This window comes from Ahaetulla prasina, chromosome 2, assembly GCF_028640845.1.
Source record: "Ahaetulla prasina isolate Xishuangbanna chromosome 2, ASM2864084v1, whole genome shotgun sequence".
Classification (NCBI taxonomy): Eukaryota; Metazoa; Chordata; class Lepidosauria; order Squamata; family Colubridae; genus Ahaetulla; species Ahaetulla prasina.
In genome coordinates, this window is record NC_080540.1 from 234,242,814 (window position 1) to 234,258,066 (window position 15,253).

General features: G+C 37.8%; 1 long non-coding RNA gene across 1 annotated transcript in view; it reads left to right on the forward strand.

Moving 5' to 3' along the window:
- The window catches only part of LOC131193381 (uncharacterized), a 40,881-nt gene extending 25,628 nt beyond the window's left edge, over nt 1-15,253 (forward strand). The window contains exon 3 of the long non-coding RNA XR_009153906.1: nt 14,567-15,253. This is a non-coding gene — a long non-coding RNA (uncharacterized LOC131193381). The remainder of the gene's footprint in view (nt 1-14,566) is intronic.

Sequence of the window (15,253 nt, forward strand, 5' to 3'; positions counted from 1 at the left end):
TTCAAGGAAGATTTATTGCTATTGAACTGGTGATAGATGCAAAAGACTTTGTTGATAGGTATTTATGCACCTAATCAGCAACAAGAAAAGTTTTACAAAATGTTACATGAGAGGTTGACCCTCTGGGATTATAGTTCGTTTATTTTATTAGGAGACTGGAATGGAGTAATTGATACAAGAAGGATAAGAGAACCTCCTCCAAGAAGATACCTATACATGCAAAATTACCAAAATCTTTTTGAAATGATGGAAGACTTTGAGTTTAGAGATATATGGAGGTTACGGAATCCAGATGAGAGAGATTTTACTTTTTTCTGATAGGCATCAATCTTTTCACGCATTGATTTTATTTTAATTTCTAATGACTTGCTTTCTAGGGTGAAGAAAACGAAGATATTTCGAGGTGTTTAACTGACCATAGCCCAGTATGGATGGAATTATTACAAGGGAAAAAGGTGGTAGAACATGCAGGTTCAATGAAAATCTGTTTAGATATGAGGATAATGTAACTTATTGTAAGAAACAGTTAAAAGAATTTTTTGATTTTAATATGTACAAAGCCACACCTATAGGAACTGTGTGGGAAGCGAGCAAAGCGTTTATTAGAGGATATTGATTTATTTGGACAACAGGCAAAGGAATAATAAACCAAAGCAGCGTAGATATTTGGAAGAAGAAATTCAAAGGAAGCAACAGTTATTAATTCAAAACCCACAAGATCATAAACTTAAAGAGGCTATAAAAATATTACAGAGTCAATTTAATATGTTAATGGCAGACCAGGTGGCAACGAATATACAATATACTAAACATAATACTTTTGTAATGCAAATAAACCTGGGAGATGGTTGGCATATAATTTAAGGAAGAAACAGAAAGCACGTGTCATACAAAAATAGAATATAAAGGTAAAGAGATATATCAACAGGATAAAATTAAAAGGCATTCTCAGAATTTTATACTGCACTATATGCAAAAGACAAAATATTGGATAGGGACATTTATGATTATTTGAAAGATTATAAGGTGAATATTCTAACATTAGAACAGACGGAGGAGCTGAATCGGCCGATAGCTACTGGAGAAATAGTGGAGGCAATTAAACAATTAAAATGGGAAAACCCTGGTACAGATGGTCTTACAGCAACTTATTATAAAAAACACAGGATGAAATATTAGGCCCACTTAAAGAATTATTTAATCAGATACAATTAGGGTGGGAATACCCCGTCATGGAAAACATCTTTTATTTCACTGATACCGAAGAGGAGCAAGACTGCTCTAAACCTGGTAACTATAGGCCGATTTCACTTTTAAATAATGATTATAAGATTTTTGTAAAAATAATAGCAAATAGATTAATGTTAGTTTTACAACAAAGAATTCATACTGATCAATCTGGTTTTATAAAAGGGAGGCAGATGAGGAATAATGTTAGACAGATTATTAATATATTGGAATATTTGGAAAGAAGAATACTTCAGCGGCACTTATTTTTTTGGATGCAGAGAAAGCCTTTGATCGATTGCATTGGGATTTTTTATTTAAATTAATAGAGAAAATGCAATTTGGAGACTGTTTTATTAGAATAATTAAAGCGATTTATGGAGAGCAAACAGCACAGATTATAGTAAATGGTAGTTTGACAGAAGTTATTAAGATTGCGAAAGGAACAAGACAGGGATGTCCCTTATCACCATTATTGTTTGTTTTGACTCTGGAACCATTATTAGATAAAATACGAGAATTAATGAAAATAGAGGAATTAAGATTAGACAATATGAGTACAAAGTTAGAGCTTTTGCAGATGATGTAGTGGTTACGTTAATGAATCCTATAAATTCAAGTAGATTTTTGTTGGAAGTAATTGATAAATATGGAAAGGTATCAGGATTTAAAATAAATCAGAAAAAAACAAAAGTGATAATTAAAAATATGTCTATACAACAGAAACAAAAACTAGAGGAAATGACAGGATTTGAGGTAGTAAAAAAGGTTAAATATTTAGGGGTCTATATTAGCTCATCGAACAAGAAACTTTATAAGAATAATTATGACTTGCTATGGCAAAAAGTTCAGAATGATATGAATGGCTGGAAGAAATTGCAGTTATCCCTATTGGGAAGGATTGCGGCTATTAAAATGAATGTGTTACCTAGATTTTTGTTTCTGTTCCAGATGATACCTATAATTAAAAAGGATAAAAATTTGGAAGATTGGCAGAGTGGGATTAATAAATTTATATGGCAGGGTAAAAAGGCGAGGGTTAAAATGAAAATAATACAGGATTCACGGGAAAGAGGTGGTTTAAGAATGCCTAATTTTAAACTATATTATGAAGCAGTAACCCTTTCAGTAATAGGTGACTGGTTTAACTTAACAGAGGAAAGAATTTTGAATATAGAAGGTTATGACTTGTTATATGGATGGCATGCGTACTTATTTTATGGAAAAAAGTGGATAGGGCTTTTAAGAATCATGTGTTGAGAAGTGCTCTTTATGGTCTGGAATAAATATTCCTATAAATTAGATTATAAGATTCCTATATGGGCGAGCCCTAGACATGCAATAGAGAATATAAATATAGAACAGAAACAGGAAATGATTACATATAAAGAACTTTTGTATGCTGAAGGAGGTAGATTGCAATTAAAATCATTACAGGTATTAAATGAAGAAGGAGGAATTATACTTGGTTTCAATATGGGCAAATAAGTGCTAGATGGAAAGAAGATCAAAAATTGGTATAATGCAAAGGAGGAAAATTTAATAAAGCAAATTAGAAATCAGACCCAGGAGCATATAAAGAGATTGTATAATGTGTTGCTTGAAATAGATTCGGAAAAGGATTTGGTAAAGGATTGTATGATAAAATGGGCACAGAATATTCAGGAACCAATAATGTTGGAAACATGGGAGAAAATTTGGGTTAGAAATGTTAAGTTTACACAAGCACAGAATTTAAGGAAAATTTTATAAGATGTTTTATAGATGGCATTTAGATCCCAAAAAATTATCATGTATGTATCCTAATATCCAAGCGAAATGTTGGAGGTGTGATTGTGATGATGCTACATATTTTCATATTTGGTGGACTTGCAAGAAAATTAAGGTCTTTTGGATAAGAATTTGGTGGATTATTCAAAATGTACTGAAGAAGAAGATAAAGTTCCTGCCACAATTTTTCCTTTTGGGAATTATAATGGATTGTACAGGGATTGAGACTAAATTGATTTTGAACTTAATAACAGCAGCAAGACTGTTGATTGGACAATACTGGAAGAAAGAAGAGATACCTACAATAGAAGAATGGATATTGAAAGTTATTAATTTGGCTGAGATGGCTAAAATCTCAGCGTTTTAAAAGACAATACGCAGGAAAGATATTTAATTGAATGGAAAAATGGATTGATTATTTACAAAACAGATATCAGATTAAGAAATATCAGATTGCCTTTGAATAATTAGAAAGTTATTTTATGTAATGGGGAGGGGGTTGGGAGACGAAAAGATTTGGATGTGGTTATTTGGATTGGACTTTACCTTGTGATTGACCCGGGAAGCCGGGGTGGGGAGGAGGGGATGTTTTGTTTTTTTTTTTTTTTTGGGAGGGAGGGGGAAAAAAGGGGGAAAATGTTTTTGTTTTTTTTAAAACTCTTTCAATAAAAAAAAAACAAAAAAAAAAAAAACAAATGTCTGACTTGGCAACATAAATTTTGGGCTCGGCTGTGGTCATAAGTCCAGGACTACCTGTAGTATTCTCACTTTTAGTCATGTTAAACCCATTTAACCAGTTTATATCACAAAGGTGCTTTTTCAAAAGGCAACTGGATTTTGTCCAGTTGCTTTTGGAAAAAGCACCTCTGCGACAACCATGACCTGGAGGACTGAGAATCTCCATAGACACTTAAGCAGCTTATCCTACACTTATTCAATTGTACAGCATATCAGGGAACTGCCATTAATTTTGGCCCTTAGAGCAGACTCTAATAACCATAAAAAGTGGGATTCATGAAATGCCTGAAGGCCTGGATCCAGCAGGTTTTAACAGGTTCTGGAGAACCAGTAGTGGAAATTTTGAGTAGTTCAGAGAACCAGCAAATACCACCTCTGACTGTCCCAGATGGGGTGGGAATGGAGATTTTGCAATATCCTTCCCCAGGAGTGAGGAAAGAATGGGGATTTTGCAGTATCCTTCCCCTGGAGTGGGGTACAAATGGGGATTTTGCAGTATCCTTCCCCTGCCAATTCAAATTTTACCACTGCCTGGATCGCTCTTGGTCTTGGTCTAAAAAAATTAACTTTGTTTTGCCTAATCTTATCCTTGACACTTAAATAGCGTTGTAGTGATTAGTGATATTAGGCAGTTAACTGAATCAAGTCACCATCTGGAAGCAGATGTTTCAATGTTCACACATTTGTAGGGAAAAAGGAATGAGGTACACAACTAACAGAGCTTCCCAACAGATCTTACTCCGAGGCAATGTATTTATTTATTTCTAAGCTACCCAAGCATCTGGGAGACTTCACAAGAAGAAAGAAATACGTATAGTATATTTGATCTCAGCAGATGGCAGCAAAGTATTTGGGTCTGGAAACTAAGGACAACTGGGTCTGGTTAACCTTTGACTGGAGACTGCCAAAGAGTATCAGAATTGCAGGTTGTAGTAGAAAGTGAAAATAATTCCAGGAGGAGACTAGGGCAAGGCACTTCTGTGGAACATATTTCAATGAATGATGATAATGGCACATGATCGACTTTCATGAAAAAAAAAATGGTCACCATTATAAGGCCCTTGGCAGCGGGGGTTTTCTATGGCATAATTAGCAGGAATCATTTTTAACTGAAGGGTACCCTTATCTGTACACACACACACACTAACTGTGTGTGACCTATCCCAGAACTTTGGGCTGCAGAAATGAGATAGCTACTAAATGGTTAACAGATACTTGTTGCTGTCTACTAGTCTTTTGGATTTTGGCAGCTCAGATATGGTTTGTTATAGTTCTGAGCTTGACTCCTCTTGAAACCTAGCCATTTGGAAGAACCAGTCTTTGGATCTTTATTATAAAGAGCTAAAGGGCTTTGGCTATACTGGTGAGGCTACAGAATTACTGCCCAGATATTCCCTTGGGAATGGATAGGGATGACACATGCTTTGGCTGTTTTTTGCTTTGTCTCCTTTTCTAGGACAGAAAAAAGCTACTGGATGGACTATAAATTACAACACCTCCCCTCCATTCCATAAATCTCTTGTTTTAACAACACAAAAACTTTATAAGTCAGGATAGTAAAATATTTATTGATGTTTGGGCATTATGAGGATACTCAGTTAGACGGCCAGGAAGGAAAGAGAAAGGGAAGTTTACTTTTTCTTAGACTGGTTGCTAATCATTTTCTTTTCTTTTCTAGGCAGGAACCTCTGGAAAACTTGTACTTATTCCGCAGTGCTGGATGATTGATTCCTTTGTTTATCCCTATTCTGAATCTATCCACATCTAGTAGCCACTTTGTGTGGTTTTTTGAAACTCTTTCAAGGCCAAATGCTTAGTCTGATGGTGGGACTCAGTGGACAGTTATTCTGCACTGTACAGCTCTAAGATTCATCCAGGATTCATGGAACTCATCATCTTTTGCTTCTGACTCTTCTCCCTTGTATTTCCCTCTACTCTAAAGTTGTAACCACAATTCCAAACTCTTTTTTCCCCCATTGTGTCTGCTGCTCCAACCTGGTAAGTTGCATCCACAGAGTGAACTTCAGACTTGCATTCTCTCTATAGCTAAAATTTTGCGTCAATTCTTGTGGGAATGGAGCTGTTCTAGAAAGGAGCCAGGAAAAAGCTTCCAGTTTGCAGGCATTGTTATACTTGGGCAGCTCTAAACATTGGTCTTGCTGTCCAACTTTTAGGGTATCTGCATTTTTCAGCCTTTAAACTCAATGATTTGTCTCCTGGTAGACAAGCAAGGAGCTTTAAGTAATTTGCTCAGGTTTTCTAAAAGTGGGTACAATTCATAATTTAACGTTCCTCGCTTACTTTTAATGTCACTTGTCCATTTCCATGTTTATTATTTTTTCTTGGAGCAACCATCAAGCCAATGAAAGCTTGACTTTAGTGCTCTAAAGTCTGTTCTTGACTAGCATTGGGCACTGTATCAGATTCAGTCTCTACACTGCTCTGGAATGTGTAAGAGATCACGAACTTAGCACTTGTAGGCAGCATTTTAATTTAGTGGCACCTTCTCCTAGGTCACCCACAAGAGTTCTGCAGGGCCCTATTATTGCCTTACATATTTATTTCTCAGGGGGTAGAGTTGAAAGATTTCTAGCATCTACATTTCCCATCATCACTTGTATCTGATGTGATTTCCATGGGACTAGGAAGCACACACAACTGAGACAGAAGTGATTGCCTCAATCAGACCAAGACCTAGAACTGAGAAATTAATAAGATCAAGGTGGCATATGACCACTGTGAAATCTCAAATATGCAATGATCAATGGAAATCCTTTGCTTTTTCTTTTCTCTAAAAAGGGGAAATATAGCCAAACTGGTTTCATTTCTTCTCCTAGCTCCTGATGTCTTTATGTTCTCTGGCTTCCATGGTGCAGCTTGCTTTATTGGACCTCATATGATTTTTATGGAACTGAAACTCTAAAAAAAACTGAAGTTCTCACCCTTTATTTCCCACCCTCTTCCTCTTCCTTATGTAGTAACTTGTCACTCCCTACCACTGTCCTTTCTTGCTCTGTTATCATTAGGTTCTTCTACTTCAATATTTGTCAATCATTCTTCCTTTCTGCAAGTAGCTGGAGAAAACATAAAACTTGCAAAGCAAATCTTTGTCTAGAGTTAATTTACCTGGTGCATAATCACTGTGCATTTGCCATGTCTCTGCACACTGCTACGCTTAATTTATATGTGTTTATTGTGGGTTCACCTGCATGCAAATGAAAACACAAGTAGCGATCCAGTTAATAAACCATGGTTCAGCATTGAAAGCCATCCTTGGATGTTTTGTGGCAGTGGGCTGTCTGGATTTTACTGACTGAATTTGTGTTCAGGCAGTTCAGGCTATTCTTTTGGAATGAAAGCTATTTCATAAAATCTTAGGCTTCTTGTGCCCCAAGGCAAAATATACATTTTATTGAGACTGATGTTCCAAAGTGGACGGAATAACCTGCAGCTATACAATACCAGCTTTGGTGTGATCCTCTTAATTGCCAAAGTGTCTCTAATGCAGGATAAGAATCTAGTTGAAACTCCATTCAGAGGTGGATTAAAAGAATGTCCTGTATAATAGATTTATCTGTTTAAAGATAGGCTTGCTATACTTCCACTTTTCTTTAGATCTTGACTAAGGGTGTCCAAACTTGGCAACTTTAAGGTTTCTGGACTTCAACTCCCAGAATTCCTCAGCCAGCCATGCTGCTGGGGAATTCTGGAAGTTGAAATCCATAAGTCTTAAAGTGGCCAAGTTTGGACACCCCTGATCTAGATACATGTTGACATCTGGAAGCATGCCTTTTAATACTCTTATGTTCTGTTTAAAAGGAGCGAAACTTTTATGGTTATTTGTAAAGATAAATGTACGGCTGTGACACTTATGGGAAGGACATTGGTTGACCAATTAGAATATGTTGAATTATAATATAGAACATTACGTTTCCTAAAGTAGGAGTACTACATAAGAATAATAATCATGTTTTGTATAATTAATATTTAACTAGAAAAATGAAATAAAAGAGGAGTTCCACGTTTTGAGAACTGATGGGGTATTTACAAATATTTATATACTGCCCTCCTTTAGAAGACTCAAGGCGGGTTTACATTATGCCAAACTAAGACAAAATTAAGAACAATAAAAATAATAAACATAATCAAACCCCATAAAAATCAAAGCCGGGCCCATCACCTCCATGAATAGACCATCAGAATAAGATGATTTTAGCTGCTTTTGGGGCTCCTCATATCTCAGGAATTACAGGTTCTTGAGGTGGATAAGGCAGCAAGAGTCACTAAAAGTCTTGCAATTTATTTACTAATCAAATTTATATGGCCACCCATGGAGCCAAGGAAATTGCATAGTGAACAGAATGAAAACACAATCAATCCATAACCCTCCCCAAGAAACAAACAAACAAACAAAAACTCAAAACAAGACAAGGTTCCTTCACTAAAAATCTGAGATCATGTTCTATACACATATACTCATGTTAGAGCAGGTGTCTCCAACCTTGGTCACTTTAAGACTTGTGGACTTCAACTCCCAGAGTTCCTCAGCCAGCTTTGCTGACTGAGGAATTCTGGGAGTTGAAGTCCACAAGTCTTAAAGTGGCTAAGGTTGGAGACCCCTGTGTTAGAGCACCCCTAACATCCTGGCCTCAGTTATGGGGGAAAGAATCACGGCCTTCCTTGTAATTGAATGTATGGATAGTTTTGGGGAAATGAAGGGAAGCAAAGTTGCCTAAGAGACAATCATTCAGGATTCAGGATTCAGCCCCCAGTGGATAATGGTCAGAGATAGAAACTTAGGAAGGACTTGCCCTAATGCATCATAACAAGCAGTTAAAAGTAGCAGTGGGAAGTCTTGTATTTTCAGTATTGCAAAATTGATGTCAGCCCTCCCAGTAACATGACTAGATGAATTAAGTCTACATTATTCTAAGGCTACAGTAACAGAATCTCAAAATTCTAAAACTACAAAACTAGACCGAAAATATTTGGGACCTCACATGAAAGAGAAATACATCAAACTAACTAATAGCAATTCCCCATTAAAGGCTGGTTAAAGTGAGTTGGGATGAAGCAGAAGTTGTCCTCTGCTTACGTGAGAACAAATCCATCCTAGGAACCAGAGATAAATCTGTGAAAATCTCGGTGGATATAGACCTATACAAGTAGCAGTTCCACCAACAGAACTACGGCAAGGAGAGGACACACACTAGAGTTGTCTTCACGCTTTGGGATCTAAAGTCCCTTATGGCCTCAACAGTGACTTGAATTGAAAAGCCTGAGCTGTTGCATTAACTGTTCTTGCAATTAATTTTAATGCAACGGATTAAAAAAATCGACAGCAAAAGAACAGAACAAAAGAGAAAAATTAAAACCATTTTTAACCAGTGGTGAAATCCAAATTTTTTTACTACCGGTTCTGTGGGCGTGGCTTGGTGGACATGGTGTGGCTTGGTAGGCATGGCTTGGTGGGCATGGCAGGGGAAGGATACTACAAAATCCCCATTCCCTTCCCACTCCTGGGAAGAGGATATTGCAAAATCTCTATTCCCACCCCATTCCAGAGGGAAGGATATTGCAAAATCTCCATTCCCAGCCCACTCTGGGGCCAGCCAGAGTTGGTATTTGCTGGTTCTCTGAACTACTCAAAATTTCCGCTACTGGTTCTCCAGAACCTGTCAGAACCTGCTGGATTTCACCCCTGCTTTTAACCCAGATTGCAATGACCTATCAGGCCTCCAGAAATGGCTGGCCGTCCTTCAGAATGGCAGATTTAGGACTCCTCTGCTTTAAAAACTGAAGCCAAATGTCATTGCTCAACCAGCAACCTCTAATAATTTAGAGATAATAAATACTTTCTTTGCCAGTTGTTGAATTAATTTGCCGCTTGCACACTACCTGCTGTTCCTTTTTTCTCCCCTCTCATTTTGTTCATGGCGATGAATGCAGGAATACATTTTGTGAATCAACAACATAATATTCAGCAGCTAGCGAAGCTTTAGAGTCACATAAACTATGGTTATTGCACGGCACAAAGTATCCTGATTTTCCATTCTAGCTGGGAAGTAGATAATAGACTACTTGCAATATCCTAGTTTTTCAGCTGAAGTTCCTACCAACAGAAAATGGAGAATGGAATTGGAATATGTGATAAGGAAGGGGAATAGAAGGAGCATACATCCTCCAAATACTTTAGTGTAGCCAAGCCAGACTACTAAATCAGTCTGACTCACCTTGACCTTTTGAAAATCTCAGTGAAAGTGCCTGTTTTTCTATTATCTCCTGGATTCGTTCATATTCATTCTTTGCCAGCTTTTTCTCCCTACACTTAAGATGGTTCTATTCTAGCTGCATTTGATACCATCCACTTTTTTCCCCCACTTTTTTTTTTTTTTTTTTTGCAGAGAAGAACTTGCATACAATCAGGGTGAACTTCTAAACTAGACGTGTATTAACAAACCTGTATATTTTTTTTCCCAGTAAACTCATTTTTATGGACCAGAATTTAAAATGCTGCAAACAGCTTTATGTTGGTTAGAGGAATGGCTTAAACAGTATGCTTGGGAGGGGGGAAAAAATCTATAATCATAGGTTGCTAAAACATGTAATACAATCCAAACATCTTTTTCAGCATGGAAAGGATGTTGAATCAATTTATCTGACCAATCTCAAACATTGAGCACTTTAATTCATGCCTTTCTAGCTTCTGTTCATTATTTCAGTTGGACATAATATTAGTCATTTCCTAGCCAGGGCTGTTAAAGAGAATTAACTGGGCACTATTCAGCAGCTGCTCCCTTTTGCCTCAATAACAGATATAAATAATTCCTAGATTTATTTAGTTCTTGTCTTATTAGCATTCAAGAAACAAATGAGAATGGCACTTTTTAAAAAATTAGTTGCTCCATTTCTGCCTCTCCTCCAATACGGTGAGAACTATGTGCCAGGACTAATTTTACTGATGATGTTGGCTTATTTTAGAGAGAAAAAATATAGGTGAAAACATCTTTTTATTTAATGGTTGGCAGATATATAGACAAATATATTTTTTCATGCAAGAATGGATTTTGCTTTCAATGTCCAACAAGCTAAAGATGGCGAACAAGAGCAGAAGTCCCTTTCATGTTTCCTGGATGGGAGGATGTTTATGGCTTCTATTACTCATAATATTAAGTCCTTTAAACTGAGAAATGCATTGGGTTGTTATGGGAATCTGGAGCTAATGTGCTTGGGAAATGTCTGAAAACATTATGGTTTCCATCCCTGTCTTTTAACTCATGGACATCATACTGCCAAATAAAGCAGTAAAGCAGTTCCTCCTTTACATTTCCACTCTAGAGCTATGTACAGTGCCATAGCAATTATTGTAGCATCATAAATATCATTAGAAAGAAAGCTTGAGCTGTCTCTCTTGAATTTTTATTTGAGCTCTTGATTACATCATTTGCTTGACACTCCGTTTTCACTGAACACATTATGAACTTCTCCAGGGATAAGAAAATGTGTTATTTAAGTAAGCATAAAATGCTCTGGTAAATCAAAACATTTGAATGAGTTTGCTGTTGGGAAGAGAAGTATATATATATATATATCTATATATCTATATATATCTATATCTATATCTATATCTATATCTATATATATATTTGTTTTCTGAGGTTTTCACGGGTATATAGGTCTTTGGTTGTTCGGGTTTTCTCCCGTGTAAAATTGGAAGTGTCTTGGCGACGTTTCGATGAAGTCTCATTCGTCATCTTCAGGCTTCAGCTTCGTGCTTCTGGGAGCAATGTGTGATCGCAGCTGTTTCTTCCTTTTAACTGCTAGTGGGGTTTGAACTGATTGGGTGGGAGCTTGGCTGTGCTCTGATTGGATGGGGGTTTTTCTGTGCTCTGATTGGCTGGGGGTGTGTCCTGTGTTGGTGGGGGCTTGGTTGTGCTCAGTCTAGTCTGTGCTGCAGGGGGATTTGAGCTGGTGAGCTGCATAGCTGTTGTTTGGCTTTGTGGTGGTGCTACATCTTCATAGTGGGTGTCAGTCTGCTGCATGTATGGATTGGAGGGGTTTGAAATGGCTAATGTTGCAGCTGCGGTCTGGCTTCTGGTCCTTGGTCGTGCTTCCTGATCAATGTGGGCTTGGGTCTCCTTTCTGGGTGGATGTGCGGTGGCGACATCTTGTTTGGCCCTCGTGAGTGGGGGTCTGGTGTCATTCCTCGTGTTAGGGACTCGTTTGTCAATAAGGACGGGTTCTCAAATGGCTGGTAGGCGGGAGGTGTCATCTCGTTTGTTCATGCTGTGTGGGCGTTTTTCTATCTCAATGGCTTCTCTGGTTATTGTGTTGTTAAGGTGTGCAGTTGTGGTGATAGTTCTGGTCTTTTTAAAGTCAATATCATGTCCTGTGACTTTAAAGTGTTGGACCAGGGAAGAAGTTGGTTCCTCTTTTTTGAATGAGTTCTTGTGTTCTTCAATGCGTGCACTTATTCTTCTGTTGGTTTGTCCAATGTATGTGGTGGGGCAGGCGGTGCATGGGATTTCATATACTCCTTGATTTTCTAACTCAATTTTGTCTTTGGGGTTTCTTAGGATGGTGGATATTTTTCTGTTTGTGCAGAATGCTGTCTTGATGTTGTGTTTGTGGAGGATCTTGCTGATTCTGTCTGTGGTGCCTTTTATATATGGGAGGAGGGCTGTGCCGTTTTCTTGTTCTCTGTCTTGGATTTTAGTGGGGGGTTCTTTTTGGATTAGCTTGGTAATCTTATTTCCACCACCCAGCACAGATCAACTCCGTAGCCAAGACACTCATCTCCAGAACAAAATGCTTAGCTGATGAACAACACCTAAAACCCGAACTAGACACTCTCACTAACGTACTAACATCCAATGGATTCCAAAGAAATAAGATTACCAAGCTAATCCAAAAAGAACCCCCCACTAAAATCCAAGACAGAGAACAAGAAAACGGCACAGCCCTCCTCCCATATATAAAAGGCACCACAGACAGAATCAGCAAGATCCTCCACAAACACAACATCAAGACAGCATTCTGCACAAACAGAAAAATATCCACCATCCTAAGAAACCCCAAAGACAAAATTGAGTTAGAAAATCAAGGAGTATATGAAATCCCATGCACCGCCTGCCCCACCACATACATTGGACAAACCAACAGAAGAATAAGTGCACGCATTGAAGAACACAAGAACTCATTCAAAAAAGAGGAACCAACTTCTTCCCTGGTCCAACACTTTAAAGTCACAGGACATGATATTGACTTTAAAAGACCAGAACTATCGCCAAAACTGAACACTTTAACAACAGAATAATCAGAGAAGCCATTGAGATAGAAAACGCCCACACAGCATGAACAAACGAGATGACACCTCCGCCTACCAGCCATTTGGAAACCCGCCTTATTGACAAACGAGTCCCTAACACGAGGAATGACACCAGACCCACACTCACAAGGTCCACACAGGATGTCACCACCGCACATCCACCCAGAAAGCAGACCCAAACCCACACTGATCATGAAGCACGACCAAGGACCAGAAGCCAGACCGCAGCTGCAACATTAGCCATTTCAAACCCCTCCAATCCATTCATGCAGCAGACTGACACCCACTATGAAGATGTAGCACGACCACAAAGCCAAACAACAGCTATGCAGCTCACCAGCTCAAATCCCCCTGCAGCACAGACTAGACTGAGCACAACCAAGCCCCCACCAACACAGGACACACCCCAGCCAATCAGAGCACAGAAAACCCCATCCAATCAGAGCACAGCCAAGCTCCCACCCAATCAGTTCAAACCCCACTAGCAGTTAAAAGGAAGAAACAGCTGCGATCACACATTGCTCCCAGAAGCACGAAGCTGAAGCCTGAAGATGACGAATGAGACTTCGTCGAAACGTCGCCAAGACACTTCCAATTTTACACGGGAGAAAACCCAAACAACCAAAGACCTATATATATATATATATATATATATATATATATATATATATATATATATATATATAGTATGAAACAATTCTTTTGTTCTGAAAATAATTGTAATACAAATGGCCTTCCCCAAAGTCTAGGCTGAATTTGATATCCATTGTCTTATAGTATACTGTCAGGAGTGAAATATCAGGTCCGTGTGAAGGTCCTATTAAATTGATTAAATTGATTTATTTCTAATCATGCCTACGTATAGGAATCTTCTCAACTACCAGTTAGCACCTGCTAGGAGTTAGATAAGGGCAGGGGTGAAATCTACTTACTTTCCCTACCGGTTTGGAAGCGCACGCGCCATGCATCCATGTAAAAAGCAGGTTATTTCCTGGTTAAAACCAGGAAGTAATAATGAGCGAGCGGGTGGGCGGAGCCTCGCGTTGCCATTGCTACCAGTTCTCCGAACCACCTGCCTCCATCGCTTCCGGTTTAACTTAACCGGTCTGAACTGGTAGCATTTCACCCCTGGATAAGGGTCAATGGAATTTAAGGGAGTTTTGCCTTAGTTTGCTTGTGACTATATAGAGATTTTAGGCTGATCCCTCTTTTAACTCTGACCCCAGGTTTTGCCACTCCTTCTCCTACATGTACAAACCTTTTGCAAACCTATTTGACATAAACAAGTGCACATTATTTAAAAATAATTTTAAAAAATATTGAATTGGTCTGAAATATAAACCTTAGCATTTACAGCTAACCAGAAAATATTGTTTGTATTTTATAGTATAATGTACATTACATTGTATAATGTAAACTCATACTGATTGTTAGGTATCTAAAACCAATATAATATAGATGTAATGCGGTAAACAGAAACATGTTTATAATCTTCTCTTGCAGATTGGATGAGCCCTGCACTGCCCATATCTACCCAAAGAAATCTGGCTGTTTGAAACAAAGAACAAGATGACAGTCTTGTCACAACTAATATACAGAAAATATCTATATTTACAATTTACTCTTACTTTCCCTGTGATTATAGTTCTTTACTGCTCTCAAGGACAGAGTTAGAGAACATAGAACAAGCCCCATAGCTTATATTCTTTACCCATTATCATTTGGTATTTGAGTCATCTGTTTTGGACTATGTCATTTTTTAAAATAATAATTTTATTAAAGGGTACAATACAAAAATAAAAAAACTAATGTGAACTAACAAAGTATAAAAAGTGAAGAAAAAGAGAAGTGTGATGAAATGGAAAAACTAAAAAAAAATTAAAAAATCAAAAATAAGATCAAAAGATATAAAAAATTATTTCTCCCTTCCTCCAGGCAAGTATAAACAACTTCAGTCACTTAGCACTTTCTCTAATACTTCACTAAAAGAAACTTCTTCCCAAATCTCATTCTTTATCAATAATAAAATTATAAAAACTCATCATTCAGTCCTAATCAGCAAAAGTCTATTAAGACCAGGGGTGCTATTCAGCAGGTTCTGACAGGCTCTGGAGAACTGGTAGCAGAAATTTTGAGCAGTTCGGAGAACTGGAAAATACCACCTCTGGCTGGCCCCAGAGTGGGGAAGGA